A 12,191-nucleotide genomic window follows, 5' to 3' on the forward strand; every position below is an offset into this window, starting at 1 on the left:
TTGTATAGGTAGGTTATTGTTTAATGATTTGCCTAATACTTGTGATTTCATTGAGGATTTATGATGAATAACTTGAAATTACTCTTGTGTTGTTAAGTAATATAGATTTCATTGAAAGTCTTGTAAGTATTACTTGAAATTACTTGTAGGTAAATTGCTATATTGCATAATTAGTAATTGTGGCCTACATTAATATTAAATTCATGTGGCATAATGTGTAGTATAATTAGCTTGCCACTTTAGACATGAAACCTTAGGGCATGGTTTGTGTGGTTTTACCCTACTTGTGCTTGGTAGGTAGTTCATGCATTGAGATTGTATAAATGTCATGAACTTGTTGATTTTTGGAAGCTTGTAAGGATATGAAATGTTTGATGGCTAGAGTTTGGCTCTAGTACGGAGGATAGGAATTCTCCTAAGTCATAGTGTACACTAGGTAGTACCTTGTGAGTCATAATTACCCAAAATAACTTGTATGGTCTCATGGCCACATATCCTAGTCTTTCCATTACTTGATTTCGCATTACTTTCCAAGTTGTAAATCATGGGTTTTTTGTAGCTTGTGATTTGATAAATCTTAGTTTTAATGTGGTTGGTGTACTTGCTTATATATACTTAAATGTTACGTGTTTACCGTTCAACATTTGTATAGCTTGAGATGATCCCTTAAAGCACCATGGAAACATAAACGTTAGGTGGAATGCACCATTGATTACTCACCCTAGTGGTTTGTGTTGTTTTTCAGGTAAATAAACTATGTTCTTGGAGGCTCATCATCCTTAGAAGCTTTTGAGCTAAATGAAGCATTTTTGTATATTGACATGCAAGTGTTTGGCATGCCTTTCTTTTGATATCAAATTTTGAATACCATATATGTATGGTACTTTTGAAGATTATGTAACTTCCTTGATGTGTAAAGATGTTAAGTAATTACTTTTGACATTTTAAGCATGTATGTAATGAGGCCAAGGGCCAAGCATGTCCACTTTTGTACTTAGACACTTTTGGTAACAAAGTTTTGCTTCAAATGTCTGTTAATCAAAATTTGAGATTTGAGAAGTCAAAATCTTGTAAATGATGTGTATGAGGCCATGAGCCATGGTTTTATGTTTATTTATTCATATCAAAGTTGTTGACATATTCACATTCTCAAAACTCATGAAAAATCAGTTTTACATATTTATTGTGAACCAAAACATCATGGGATTCAAAGTTGAGGTTGAACCTTAACACCTTGGACTCATAGCAGCCTTTTTAGTAGCTTTTCGTGGTGTTTCGGTCGACCGAAACTCCATTTCGGTCGACTGATGGCAAATGGAATTGTCAATGCATAGTAAAATCATATTCTAGTAGCCAAATGCATTGTTCATGAGTCATTTCGGTTGACCGAACCTTTATTTCAGTCTACCGAAGCAACACGAACCTTTTCTTCATGATTTCAGGTCTCAGCACTTTCATTTCGGTCGTCCAAAAGTCCATTTCGGTCGACCGAAATAGCTTGATCCTGTGCCTAGTCTCTGTGGAGTTCCAACACTGATCATCCGACTTCAACGGGTCATAAATTCTTCGTTTCTAATCCAAATGGGGTGATTCTTGAGCCTAAACTCAAGGATTTTGAGTCAGATTTTCAATGGTACCAATCCCATTCTCAAATTCCAAACATGGTGGGAGTTATGTATATTTTAGTGAAGCAGTGTTAGTTTTCACTTCAACCGGGACGGGGCATTTTGTGGAATTCTTAGCCAATATTCATGGAACCTCTTGGAATGTTTCAAAATGATTAGAATAGGTTGTATTCACCTTATTTGACTTGTTTTGAGTCAAGTTTCTCTCTTTTATTGTGATTTGACCTTTTTACCCCTTGGATAACAAATTTTGTCCTTTTTGACCCTTGTTTCCGTTTTTGTCCTCTTTAAGTTCCGTGACCTCATGGAGGGTCACATTTGTGTCTTAGGAGTGACTCCTATCTCTAGAGACCTTGGTTTACCTTTAGCTTCCACATTTCGGATCCGTTATTGGATCACTTTCGGTTCATCATTGACGCACCGGGTTAAAAAACTTGGGCCGTCACACATTTAATGGCTACCATATCCACCCCCTTAAGGTTTAGGCGAAAACCCGCCAGATCGAAGGAAATTGACATCCTTACTTGTCATATTTTTTTTTATATAGTTCATACTCACACACACATGCCTCCATGGAGGCTTGAACTCTTTGGGAAGTAAGAGTCTGATACCGCTAGGCCACTAGCCCATTGGTACTTGTCGTTTTTGGTTAATTAATAATATAAAAGAAAGAAAATAATAGTAACCATCTTTGGGGTAAGAAAGAAAAGGAAACTATTGTAATGAATTTACAACCATACCCTTTTTCATAGAGTTTTTCTTTTGTAAAAATAAGAGCAAATTTGGTATTAACAAAGTTTTATTAAAAATATTAGTCTTTCATTCCCTTTCCTTATATTTCCTCTCATTTTTGGAAGGATAACAAAAGCGTAGTTTATATATTTCTCTAAATTCTTCCTTTTCCTTTTCTTTCCATCCACCATTTCCTACCAAACATTTTTTTTAAATCCTTTCATTACCATTATTTTCTTTTCCCTTCATTTCCATTCTACCAAACTGGCCCTCAAAGAAGAAAGGATAACTTACATTGACATCCCCTAAGGTTTGCCATATTAACAACTATATACAAGTTAGGCCTTTTTTGAACAATGACACCCCCCAATGTTTGAAGGTTAACAAAGACACCCCAGCCATATCTGACACATGGTGAATTGACACTATTACCCTTTGACTTATTAATTGACCTATTAAAGCAATAGAATTACATTTTTACCCTTTATAATCATTAGTTGGCCTTGGCCTCAATTGCAATGTCAACATCTGAATAGAAAACACATGCCCACATAAATTAATTGATTGTGCAAGATTTATAAAAAAATCACCATGGAGATATAAATACTTGCAATGTTTTTTTATTTTTTATTTTAAAATACCTATAATGTTGTAAAGGTTTTTTTTTTTTTTTTTTTTTTTTTTTCCCAGCAATAAAGCAAATGTATATATATGTATAGAATTTATATGGTGGCCCAAATGGGCAAAGGTAGCCCAATTACAGACTACAAAAAGAGGCAAAAAAGAGCCCATTCAAAACATTTACAACCCAATAAAGAGGATCCAGCCTAGTGAACAAAGAAGAGGCAAGAACTAGCAAAATGAATAACCATTTATAGCGACTGAGGTAACCGTTATATATGGTTGTTCGTTGTAACTCCGGTGTAGGCCAGTGATGGCAATGAGAATGGAGACCACAGAGCTTACAGGTCACGTCACTTTTGGAGATCAATCTGGAGGGATAGGTGGAGGACAGGGAGCTGCAGGAGCAAAGGACCAATCATCAATAAAATCAAAGAAATCAGAGTTCCTTAAAGCCTTCAAGGAGCCAACAATGGAAGATGAAATTAACTTCAATACTTCCATTTGAAAAGTAGGTGAGTTCCTGAAAACCCTTTTATTTCTTTCTTTCCATATGTTGTAGACCAATGTTGCGAGTGCAAGGTCGCATACTGTAACCCTTGGGGAATCATGATTCTAATGATGGTACATCCAAAATATAAATTGGCCCCAATTATTGCTCAATGTGTAGAATCTGAACTTGTCTTCAATAAATCTCCAAATTGGCTTGACAAAATCACATTCAAAGAATAACTGAGAATGGGTTTCAGGAAGTCTTGAGCAGAGGTAACATTGGGTACCAAAATTAAGGTTAGACGTACATTTATTTATTATCCAATGTGGCAAGTTTGTAATGAACTGTAATCCAGAGGATCAATTTATGCCTGGGAAGTTCCATTGGCTTCCATACAATCTTGTACCATGGTGCATTGATAGGTGGAGGAGATAGGAATGTAATGGTGTGCCCAAAGGTATGGTAATGACCCAGTCATTTCCTTCCTTTCCTTTTTTCTCAGAATTTTACGGATAAATTTTTTTCGTTGAAATTTCTTTTCTGAGTTTAGTTTCTCGTCGCTTAGTGTCGTTTCGAGTGCTCGAAAATGGTTTCTGAGACTCTTTTCTTTGGATTGACAACTTCCTTTGAGGATCGAGTTATTTTCACAATTTTCATTTTTCGACACTATTCACTTTTTTGTCCTTATTCCTATTTCGTCCTTTTCTCTATTTCGTCTTTTCCCCGTTTGTCACTTTGTTGGCAAAACCTCACTTCTTGTGCTCGGAGTTGGTTTTTGACTTCACGTATCTTTATCGTGAGTGGTTTCCACGAAATATGTATCTTTACTTTTGCAGGAAAGTACTCTGGTTGCTGCCGGTGTCCATAGGGGCATGGATGCATAATTCTTTGAAACTAATTTCTTTTCTTGGGGTGTCTTTCGTAAATATCTTTTGAAGATATTTTATTTCAGGGGTATCTAAGAAAATATCTTTTGGAAGATATTTTCATTCTGGGGCAATTTTGCAGTTAACCCTTTTGTGGGGGCCATTGTGCAATTAACGAAAGTTGTTGCAAATTATCTTGTTTTGAACCTGGATCCTCGTACGGGATTCATTTTCACTTTTTGTCGAGTCGTAAACTCTTAGAAGTCCCTTCTGGTCGATGTTTTCCAGTTTCAGGGTTTTTGGCCCGGTTTGTGCCAAACTTGTTTGGGGCATAACTTTCTGGTCGGGACTCATTTTTTGATGCCGTTTCTTCTATTATTCTTATTTTCTTATTTTAAATCTTTTTTGTTCACAGAGTTTCATCATTTGAGCACGTCTGCTCAAATTTCACTTTTCCGGACCCGGCGGGGCCCGTTCGGGCACTTTTTGAGATTTCTATAAAAGGGAGATGAGATATTTTATTTTTTCATCTTCCCCACTCTCTTGCATGAACTAAAGCTTCCATGGCAGCCCAAGGGAGGCTGCCACCTTCTCTTTCCTCATTTGAACTTCATTTCTTTGTCAGAACATAGTAGGGTCTTTGCGTTTTGTGTTCGTATTGACTACGCGCTTCTTTCACCCTTATTAGAACCCGTTTTTGGCCAAATTTTGAGTTCGGGTTTGAAGTTAAGTTATGATTTTGATGGGGCTTCTTGTGGGTTCATGTAGATCATGTTGTCCCTGACAAAACCCTTCGGTATTGTCGGATTCGGAGCACTTTTGTTTCGGTGGGCTTTTGAGATTTTCATCTCAAATTGAGGTAGGGGATGTCTTAGGTTTATATTATTATTGTATTGATTGTTTTATAAGCATATATAACTTGTGAGCATGCCTTGTTCAAGTTTTTAGAATTTAATTTATTTATTTTCTTGTTTAGGATTTAATTCTAATGATGATATATAGTTTAGAATTAAATTGTGGTATGCTAATAAATTAGGCCTTGGTGAGTTGTGTAACATATATTAAATTTGGAGCATTTGAGTAAGAATTGCAAAACTTATTTAATATTTATCTTTTGTGAAAGATTAATTCACACAGTTGTATCAAGTATGAAACCAACTTGTAATGTGATATTAAAGTAGGCATTGGTGAGTTCTTTAACATATATTAAATTGAGGACATTTGGATATGTTTGAAAATCTAGAGAAAAATTAATTAATGAGCTTAATTAATTTTATTTTAAGTGTGTTGGTCACTTAAATTGATATCGGAAGTACTAGGTTGATAATCCCTTGAAATGTAGTCTGTTTAATTACCTTATGAGCATGTTACAAATTTGATGTAGAATTAGTACTTAAGGCATCTTGAAATGGTAATTAGACTTAGCATGATATAGAATATCATTGACTTGCAGAGCTTGTTTAGATATATCTTGTGTGGGTGTATAACTTGTTAGAATATTACAATTGTTTAACTTGGGAGCTAGTTACTAAATTGGGACTTATTTAGTACTTGTGGCTTAGTATGGTAATGTGGTTCAATTGTTATAAAATATATTTTTTTTGGTGTATAAATTGCATATTGGAGGCTTGACATGTCATATGCTATCTAGACTTGAATTCTAGGACATGGTTTGTGTGGATTCAACCTTATTTGTGCATGGAAGATGGCTTTATGCATTAGTGGATTTGGTATAAGTTTGGTCTAACTTATTGATTTTTGTATAAGTTTTGGACTTATTGATTTTGGAAAGCTTGTAAGGACATATATTACGTGATGGCTAGGGTTTGGCTCTAGTACGGAGACAAGAGTCTTCTAAGTCATAAGTGCGCACTAGGTAGTACCTTGTGGGTCGTAATTGCCCGGAATAACTTATGCATGTGCGCACTAGGTAGTGCCTTGTAGGTCGTAATTACCCGGAAACACTTGCTTGGTCTAATGACCACATGTCTTAGTCTTTCTACTTTGATTTCGCATTCAATTTCAAGTTGTTAATCATGGATTACTTGTAACTTGAGAATTGGTGCTTGCCTATGTATTTTGATCTCATTTAGTATACTTGAAACTGTATACTTGAACTTGTATCCTTGTTGGTGTATCTAAACTCTATCTAGTGTATTTAAGCTTAGTATGCTTGTCTTGTGTGTGCGGATTTCATTTTTGTATACTTGTGCCATGTATACTTGTCTTGTGCGTATGTGTTTAGCTTAGTATACTTGTGTTTGTATACTTGATTTATGAGTACTCTATACATATATCTTATACTTGTGTATGTATGCTAGATATTACTTAACATGATTTAGTATACTTGTGAGCATGTGTACTTGAATGTCGTGTATCATGTTTTAATACGGTTTGGTGTACTTGAGCATGTATACTTGTATGCCGTAGTTCATTTCAATTGCATGAGTAGCTTAGGATGATCCCTGAGTCTCACTTTGACATAGACGTTAGGTGGCATGAGCCCCTCTAACATGTTTCACCTTAAGGTGATAGAATTGTAAAATACTAGGTCGATGCATGCTCATCTCCTACGAGTAGCTTTATGTTACTCACCCACGTAGTGGGGACATTTTTCAGGTACCGGGATCAAGATTCGGGATTCATATCATGCTTGGATGATTTGTAAACTTGAAGTTCTCATTTCTTGTAAATGTTGGCTTGAAATGCCATTTATAGCTTTATATGTCAAAATGTGTAAATTTGATTCTATTTTTGTAATGTGTATATAAGTACACTATTTATAATGTATTTGACATGTATGAGATGAGGCCAGAAGCCAATGACATGTATCTTGCTTTCTATGCACTTTCGTTTTCAAGGCTTAATATGAAAATGTTGAAAAATGCTTAGACATTGTGTCATAACTTTTGCATCGGGTGTGGGAATTTCATTTTCATTCTTTTATAGGGTCTCATAAATCATGTTTGAAGTGTGGCCAAGGGCCAAAAGGTAATTTGAAATCATTTGTGAATTTTGGTTTTCATTTTTCCTATTTCAAGTCCATTTTTGCCTTTTTGGCCGTTGGGGGGTTGGATTTTGTATCAGCGGTATTTTTAAGCCGTGGACCATTGTAGCGCATCCAAATAGGTAAGTTACGTTTGTGTGCATAATCGTTTTCAAGAAAAACCTCATCCTTGGTGATTTGAGCCTCTTGTGGACTCATTTTGTAACTTTGTTGCATAATCTGATCTAGGGGTATTCTAGACCTTTCACATCAATTTTATTTTCTTCTTTCGACATGGTCGATTAGAAAACATGATTTTAGGGGGGATTTCTTCTTCGTGTTTTTCCAGAAAACATCGTCTTAGTACCGGAAATCCCTCGTGAAGTTTCAGCTTCCAGTTTCATTTTAATAGCTTTTTAGCTCTTTTGACCAGATTTCTTGGGAGGGCATTTTGGCCATTTCGCAGTGAGTTTTTTTTTGAATTCTCTCGCAATTCATGTAGAAAACTCAATTTTGAGGGGGGTTTCTTCTTTGTGTTTTTACAAAAAAATTCATCTAAGCCTCCAAATTTAGCCTTTGTTCTGGAGTTTTCTGAAGAAAAAAAACCATACAGCAGCTTTATGGGCTGCTGCCAGCCATGGTGCACCCAGCACGCGCGGGGCATGCATGGGCATGCGCATGGGGGTGCGCATGGGGCTGTCATGGCCCCTCGTTGGGCCGCCGCGACGTCAATTCTTCTTTTGGGCTTTTCTCCTTCGTCCGGACTCCGATTTAAGTGAATTTTTTTTTTGAACTTGATTAATTTTTCGTCGTCTATCCAACGGTGTGCTCGGTTACACCTGGATATTTTTGGATAATTACCAGTTTGCCCTTAAAGCTTTAAGTGTCTGTTTTTCGTCGTCATGCCGTTTCTCCTTCGTCCGGACTCCGAATCATGCGATTCTTTAGTCCATCTTGATTAGTTTTTCGTTGTCCTTCCAGCAGTATGCTCGGTGGCACCCGAATCTACAGTTTTCAGAAATGACTATTTTGTCCTTGGGGGCTTATTGGTCATATTTTTGACCTTTTGCTTCCGCATCAGTTCTCATTGAGTTCCACGACCTCATGGAAGGTCACTTTGACTTCTTAGAGTCTTGTTTTCTGTTTTCGCTTCCACGTATCGGATCCGTTATCGGGTTAATCTTCGGTTCATCACAGGACACGCTGGCCTAAAAACCAGGGTCGTCATAAGTATATTGCCTAGATAGACCAACACTCCATATAATTGAGTCATTTAGATCAGGAAATGGTGGGTCAAGTAGTGAGAGCTTAGGAATTAAGAGTAACAGATTAGGTGGGAAAGTCCAAGTATTAGATGAAATGAACTGGCTAACCTTGGTACTATATGAATACCCTATTGATTTAATTGAATTTTCACAGTGATACTGTGAGAGAGGACCACTGTTAAGCCAGAAGTAGGTGTTGTGACCATTTCTTACTCTATATGCTTGTACCAAGTCACCCAAATTCTCTGTGCACCACCAGTCTTGATCTCCCAAATATGTCTGAGAATAACTGCATTATTGGTAGTTTCTAGGTTAGGAAGTCCAAGACCCCCTTCCAACATAGGTTTACAAACTGTAGTATAAGTAACTCTTGTTCCAATTTTCTTTAGCTTAGCACCAGTCCATAAAAATCGTATAATAAGAGCATTGAGATCAGAGATAACTTTTTTAGGCAAGATGAAGATGCTAGACCAATATATTTGTGTGGAAACCAGCACTAATTTGATGAGAACCAATCTCCCTGTATATGACCGGCTTTTTGTTGACCAGTGGTGTAATACCCCTATATTTTAGAGGAATTATTTAATTAAATTAATTTCCTTTAAATGGATTTATTGGATTTTTTTAAAAAAAATTAAATTATTTGTTTATTTGTTTTATTTGAATTATTGATATGATGATTGTGTGTGTATGTGCTTGATTATTGATTGATTTGTTGGCATATTAATTTTTATTTGTATGGTATGACTTGGTTGTTAATTCTTATTTGTTTATGTGCTATATGTATTTAGTTGTTTTAATATTAAGTGTTTATATATTTAATTAAGTTTAATGGACTGAATTTGGATTATTTGGACCAAAGGATTCGGGTATTGGGCTAGAGAAGGAAGACTTAAATGATTTGGGATGGTTTAAAAGGTCTTTAGATTTATACATGAGTATATATATATATATATATATATATATATATATATATATATATATATTTATATATTGTAATGACCCGGTCATTTTCCTCCCTTTTCTTTTTCTCAAATTTTACGGATAAATTTTTTCCATTTAATTTTCTTTTCCGAATTTTGTTTCTCGTCACTGGGTGTCTTCTCGAGTGCTTGGAAATGGTTTCCGAGACTCTCTCCCTTGGATTGACTACTTTTTTTGAGGACCGAGTCATTTCTGCATTTTCACTTTTTGGGCATTATTCACTTTTCGTCTTTTTCCCGTATGTCACTTTGTAGGCGCAACCTCACTTTTTGTATTCGGATTTGATTCCGGTTTTACATGCATCCATGATATCTAAATTCCATGCCATGTGTATTTTTACTTTCCTAGAAATGCATGCCATTAGTGCACTTTCTTCCTTAGGGGTGTGGATGTACACTTTCTTTGGAAACTTTCTTATTTTTGGGGTTACTTGTGTAATTACTTAAAGTAATTATTTTTTGTCTTGGGGACCATTTAGCAATTTAATTTAGAAGATATTTTCAGAAAGGACCTTTTTGCAATTTCCAAAAAGTGTGACAAGTGTTACATTCTCATTGGTCCACTTGTTAATATTTGTGTGGAAACACTTTGATGCCTTGGATGATGACATGTGGAGGGTGGAGATTCATCCACTTGTTGGCCTAGGATGGGTGCACTTGTTGGCTTCGATGGTTGACAGGTATAGGCTTGAGTGTGACGACCCTGGTTTATAGGCCAGCGTGTCTTGTGATGAACCGAAGATTGACCCGATAACGGATCCGATATGCGGAAGTGAAAAACAGAAAACAAGCCTCTAAGAAGTCAAAATGACCTTCCATGAGATCGTGGAACTCAATGAAAGTTGATGCGGAAGCAAAAGACCAAAAATATGACAAATAAATCCCCAGGGGCAAAATAGTCATTTCTAAAAACTGTGGACTCGGGTGCCACCGAGCACACCGCTGGAAGGATAACGAAAAACTAATCAAGATGGGCTCAAGAATTACTTGATTCGGAGTTCGGATGAAGAAAATATGAAACTCTAAAGTTTCATAAAATCAAACTTTTGGGTTTGAAATCAATGCGGCAAGGGTACTTTACATGGGTTGAAATGGTCCTTTCAGACCAAACTAGATGCAACTAAGTATACCGTTAGATAGACCAGGAAAAATTAATGAATCTAGACTCAAGAATCACTTGATTCGGAGTCCGGACGAAGAAGATATGAAACGTCAAAGTTTCATAAAAACCAACTTTTGGGTTTAAAATCAGTGCGGCAAGGGTACTTTACAAGGGATAAAATGGTCTTTTCAGATATAATTTGATGTAACCGTGCATATCGTTATATAGACCAGCAAAAACTAATAAACTTCGACTCAAAAATCACTTGATTTGGAGTCCGGATGATGAAGATATGAAGCCTCAAAGTTTAAAAAAAATTAGACTTTCTGGATTTCAAGTATGCGCAGGGCCTGCACACATTTTCCGAATTCAAATGGGATTTTGAGGGCTTAAATGACATTTTTTGGCAAAAAGTTATGAAGAACCCCCGCCCCCCCCCCCCCCCCCCCCAAAATCATGTTTTCTACATGACCATGTCAAGAGAAGTTTTTATTTTTCAAGTGAAATACCCGAAAATGCCCCCTTAGATCAGAACTTTTTCCTGAAAAACCTGGAACGACCAGATTTTCCAGATCTGCGAGTTATTTTCGGCATCAATATGATTTTTTTTTTTTTGTAAAAACACAAAGAAGAAACCCCCCCTAAAACCACGTTTTCTACCTGGATTGTGGACAAAAATGAAAAAGAAACACTATGAAGTACCCAGAATGCCCCTAGATCAGGAAAGGGCAAGAAGTTGAAAAAAAAGCTGCTATTGCATAGCAGAAAAACTGAACTTTGCACGGGATTTCTGGTATAAAGACGACATTTTATGAAAAAACATGAAGAAGAAACCCCCCCTAAAATCATGTTTTCTAAGTGACCATGTCAAGAACGGAATTTATTTCCCAAAGGAAAACCCCAAAGTGCCCCTAAAATCAGATTATGCAACAAAACTTCAAAATGAGTCCATAGGAAGCTCAAAACACAAACGATAAGGTTTTGCCCGGAAACGACCATGCACGCAATCGTAACTTATCTATTTGAACGTGCTACAATGGTCCACGACTTAAAAATACCACCGATACAAAATCCGACCCCCCAACGGGCAAAAAGGCAAAAATGGAACTTGGAATGAAAACTCGGAATCCAAAAATACAAAATGGGGTCAAATGACCGGTTGGCCCTTGGCTACACTTCAAACATGATTTATAAGACCCTATGAAAGAATGAAAATGTAATTTCCACAACCGATGCAACCATAGTGAGACAATGACTTGACGTTTTTCAATATTTTCATAATATTTCATGAAGTTAAAAGTTACATAGGATACAAATTAGATGTCATTGGCCTATGGCCTCATCTTATACATGTCAAATACATTGTAAAGAGTGTACTTATGTACACATTACAAAAATAGAATCAAATTTACACATTTTGACATATAAAGCTATAAATGGCATTTCGAGCCAACATTTACATGAAATGAGAACTTCAAATCTACAAATCATCCAAGCATGATGTGAATCCCAAATCTT

The sequence above is a fragment of the Cornus florida genome, unplaced genomic scaffold (genome assembly GCF_030987335.1).
Source record: "Cornus florida cultivar Cherokee Brave unplaced genomic scaffold, ASM3098733v1 CherokeeBrave_3.0.0_Hap2_Chr10, whole genome shotgun sequence".
Taxonomy (NCBI): Eukaryota; Viridiplantae; Streptophyta; class Magnoliopsida; order Cornales; family Cornaceae; genus Cornus; species Cornus florida.